The sequence below is a fragment of the Mandrillus leucophaeus genome, unplaced genomic scaffold (genome assembly GCF_000951045.1).
Source record: "Mandrillus leucophaeus isolate KB7577 unplaced genomic scaffold, Mleu.le_1.0 Scaffold61, whole genome shotgun sequence".
NCBI lineage: Eukaryota > Metazoa > Chordata > Mammalia > Primates > Cercopithecidae > Mandrillus > Mandrillus leucophaeus.
The window spans coordinates 3,379,979-3,384,795 of NW_012106586.1; the positions used below are offsets into that span (position 1 = coordinate 3,379,979).

Consider the following 4,817-nt stretch of genomic DNA (forward strand, 5'->3'; position numbering starts at 1 on the left):
GTTTTATCTACCTTTGGTCTTTGACCATGGTGATGTACAGATGGGGTTTTGGTGTGGATGTCCTTTCTGTTTGTTAGTTTTCCTCCTAACAGTCAGGACCCTCAGTTGCAGGTCTGTTGGAATTTGCTTGAGGTCCACTCTAGACCCTGTTTGCCTGGGTATCAGCAGCGGAGGCTGCAGAAGAGTGAATATTGCTGAACAGCAAATGTTGCTGCCTTATTGTTCCTCTGGAAGCTTCGTCTCAGAGGTGTGAGGTGTCAATCTGCCCCTAGTGAGGGGTGTCTCCCAGTTAGGCTACTCGAGGGTCAGGGACCCACTTGAGCAGGTAGTCTGTCCATTCTCAGATCTCAAATTCTGTGCTGAGAGAACCACTACTCTCTTCAAAGCTGTTAGACAGGGACATTTAAATCTGCGAAGGTTTCTGTTGCCTTTTGTTTGGCTATGCCCTGTCCCCAGAGGTGGAGTCTACAGAGGCAGGCAGGCCTTCTTGAGCCGTGTGGGCTCCACTCAGTTCAAGCTTCCCGCTGCTTTGTTTATCTACTCAAGCCTCAGCAATGGCGGGCGCCCCTCCCCCAGCCTCACTGCAGCCTTGCAGTTCCATCTCAGACTGCTGTGCTAGCAATGAGGGAGGCTCCATGGGCGTGGGACCCTCTGAGCCAGGCATGGGATATAATCTGCTGGTGTGCCGTTTGCTAAGACCCTTGGTAAAGCGCAGTATTCGGGTGGGAGTGACCCGATTTTCCAGGTGTTGTGTGTCACGGTTTCCCTTGGCTAGGAAGGGGAATTCCCTTCCCCCTTGCGCTTCCTGGGTGAGGCGATGCCTCGCCCTGCTTCGGCTTTCACGCGGTGGGCTGCACGCACTGTCCTGCACCCACTGTCTGAAACACCCCAGTGAGATGAACGCAGTACCTCAGTTAGAAATGCAGAAATCACCTGTCTTCTGTGTCGTTCACACTGGGAGCTGGAGGCTGGAGCTGTTCCTATTCGGCCATCTTGAAAAGGTCCTCTAGTTTTGTTTTTGCACTGTGATCAGAGGATATGTTTTGCGGTATTTCCATTTTATGAATATAGTAATGATTTCTTTGTGCCTTAATGTATAACTTTCTGTGAATGTTCAAGAAACTATATTCTCTGTTACCAGAGCGTAGTGCTATCTCTCTATATATACAGAAAAACTGCTTTGTTGGTTATATTGTTGAAATCGTGTATATCTTTTTTTTCCTATGCTCTGCTTTGTATCAAGTACTGTGTTTTATTTATGATGTGTTTTTATTTATTTACTCTTGGATCAGCCATAATTTATTTAGTTTATAGAGATTAATAATGTATTCTGCATTGTGAAATTAACTTTTAGTATTTAAAAGTAGTTAGGTCTGTTCAGATAACTTTTGTCTGATTTTTTTTTTTTTGGTCTGATTATTTTTATTTACCTGGCAATTTTTGTTCCTTTATTTTTAGCCTTTTTGCATCGCTGTATTTTTAGTATGTCTCTTACATACAGCATAGTCTTTGCTTTCTAAGCAAATTTGAAAATATCTTTCTTTTAATAAGCAAGTTAAACTCATTCATATTGTTATAACTGATATGTTTGTTCTCAATTCTGTCATTGTGTTAAATTACTGTCTATATTTTGGTATATTTATTCATTTATTATTTGATGTGTTTTTCTTAATTTTAAAAATTCTTTTGGAATCAGGAAGGTGGGACTAAGGTTTTCTTCTAATAGTACCATTGAATTAGTACCTTTTGTAGTACCTTAACCCCTTCTCATTTTTAACCTATCTTTTTACCGTCTTGTATGCTACTTTTAAAAGGCATCTTTTGCTTCTCATCTGTTCACCATATAATCATTTATGATTTTATGGTTTTTTTTCTTTCCTTTTTCCTCTTCCCTTTCCTCCCATTATTTCAGTTGCATTTTCAAATTTTTTCAGGACATATACAGTTTATCGTTTTCCTGTCTTGTTTTTATTCTTAGTTCTACAATTAAATACATAAAATGCTCACTTTGTGACCAGTCCTTTTGCTTAAGGTTTCTTTAGTCATCCCTTGTATAGATGGAGCTCAAGCCCGGATGTTCCATTGAGTGTAATGGATCAGTGTCTCTCCTTTGCATCTAGAATTTTATTAGTTGTGTACCGTTCTTGGCGGAATTGAGAACATAGTCAGATCATTTTCTGCACCTATGGTCCAGATAATGAACCTGGGTTGAGAAAGGGATTAGAACCCTCAGGAAAGATACATGTGTAAGTATTTTGTGAGTAATCGCGCGTGCACAGAGTTTTTTTTTTTTATTAGCCTCATTAGTTGAAGGACAGGTTGGCTTGATATACAATCCTTTTTATTTAGCATCTTTTCTTATTTTTAATATTTATTTATTTGAGACAGAGTCTCACCCTTAGGCTTCTCAAGAATGATTTTCTACTAGTCTTGCTTTGTATGTTGCTTTGCTAAGTCTGATGCCAGGCTGATTCATTCTCTGATATCATTCTCTGATATCTTTTAGCATGGAAGCCTCAAAGATATCTTTCATATGCTTAAAGTCTAATAGTTTACTAGGTTACATTTTTGGGGTAGTTTGTTCTTGGTCACTTTTCACCAGTTGGCTCTTAAAATGTGTAGATTCAGGTCTTTTATTTTCAGGAAGTTTTCTTGGAATATTATTTTAAATATTCTGTTTTAGTGTTTTGAATATCTTCTTCCAGAGTTTGATGTATATGTATCTTGGAGGTATATGTATTTCTAATTATATGAATGTTTGACCTTCTTTGCCTAATTTCTGTTTTATTCACTTCAACTTTGACCCTTCATACTTCTTTTTAAATTTCACTTTCTTATGGTTGTTTTTCTACTTTTCCTCAATGCCCTTTGTAAAATTTTCATTTGAATCTATTATTCTCCCTTGGACATCTTAATTCCTTCTGTACTATGACTTTTCTTTTGTTTCTTTCCTGAGTTCAAGTCACTCCTTTGTTTCATTACTTTCTTTTTTTTTTTTTTTTTTTCCTTTTCTGTTTTTACTCTTGGGGTCTTGAACTGTAAGAGGTCCTGAAACATAAATTTGAGAATTGTTGCCCCATACAGTAGTGGTTTACGTGGGGAATTTCAGAAGTACTGATGCCTTTGACCTAGTCTCAGAAATTGCGATGGTCTGAAGTGGCACATGGGCTTTGAAAATTTTAAATGATAGCCAGGAGACTGTAATGTTTGGGAACGTCACTGAGATATAGTTTGGATTGTGGTACATCATGTGCTTATGTAACTTATGTACTTACTATCTCGAAAGAGGTCTAAGTCAGTGGTTCCCAAGTTTTCAGAAAAGAGTCATCTGAAGATCATATTCATTTTTCATAGTTTGTTGCTAGTATGTAGAAATACAGTTAACTTTAAAAATAACTTTATTGTGGAACAATAATAGACTCATCGGAAATGCAAAAATAGTGCACAGAGGTTCTATGTATTCTTTACCCAGCTTCCTCCAGTGGTAACATCCTACATAACTAACTACAGTATACTATCAGAACCGCCCTTTTGGCTCTCTGAGCAGCACCATGGTGGTTAGCAAGAACAAGCGCCTTATGAAAGGAGGCAAAAAGGGAGCCAAGAAGAAAATGGTTGATGCATTTTCTAAGAAAGATTGGTATGATGTGAAAGCACCTGCTATGTTCAATATAAGGAATATTGGGAAGACGCTAGTCATCAGGACCCAAGGAATCAAAATTGCATCTGATGACCTCAAGGATTGTGTGTTTGAAGTGAGTTTTGCTGATTTGCAGAATGATGAGATTGCATTTAGAAAATTCAAGCTGATTACTGAAGATGTTCAGGGCAGAAACTTCCTAACTTCCATGGCATGGATCTTACCCATGACAAAATGTGTTCCATGGTCAAAAAATGGCAGACAATGATTGAAGCTCGTGTTGATGTCAGGACTACCGATGGTTACTTGCTTTGTCTGTTCTATGTTGGTTTTCCTAAAAAAAGTAACAATCAGATATGGAAGACCTCTTATGCTCAGCATCAACAGGTCTGCCAAATCCGGAAGAAAATGATGGAAGTTAAGACCTGGGAGGTGCAGAAAAAGGACTTGAAAGTAGTCAATAAATTGCAATAAATAAAGTCAATAAATTCCAAACAGCATTGGAAAAGACATAGAAAAGGCTTGCCAATCTATCCTCTCCATGATGTCTTCGTTAGAAAAGTAAAAATGCTGAAGAAGCCCAAGTTTGAATTGGGAAAACTCAAGGAGCTTCACGGTGAAGGCAGGAGTTCTGGAAAAGCCACTGGGAGCAAGACAGGTGCTAAAGTTGAATGAGCTGATGGATATGAACCACCAGTCCAATGATCTGTTTAAAGTTCAGACTTACAATAATGGCAAGTAAAGAGTCCTAGTTGTGAACAACAACAACAAAAAAAATCAAAAACAGGAAATTGACATTGGTACAATCTGTAGACCTTATTCAGATTTCACTAGTTTATACATGCACTCAGTTGTGTGTTCTGTGCAATTTAATCATATGTATAGGTTCATGTAATCACTACCACATCAAGTTACAGAAGTGTTCCATCAGCACAGAGGAACTCCCTTAGGTTTCCTCTTTGTAGTCACTGCAGTTGATTTCTTTATATTAATTTGTGTCATGTGACTTTGTTGAATTTGTCTTTTAATTCTAGTAGTTTTATTGTGTATTCCTTAGACTTTTGTATGTATAGGATCATAAAATGTGTAATCATGAAATTGACTAGCAAGACAGTTTTACCTCTTTTCCAATCTAGATACTTTCTCCTCCTTTCCCCGCTTCTTTTCTTTCCTGCTG

General features: G+C 38.1%; 1 pseudogene; it reads left to right on the forward strand.

The window, feature by feature from the left end:
* Window positions 1-3,551: 3,551 nt before the first annotated feature.
* Window positions 3,552-4,354, forward strand: LOC105553799 (annotated as a pseudogene).
* Window positions 4,355-4,817: the final 463 nt, after the last annotated feature.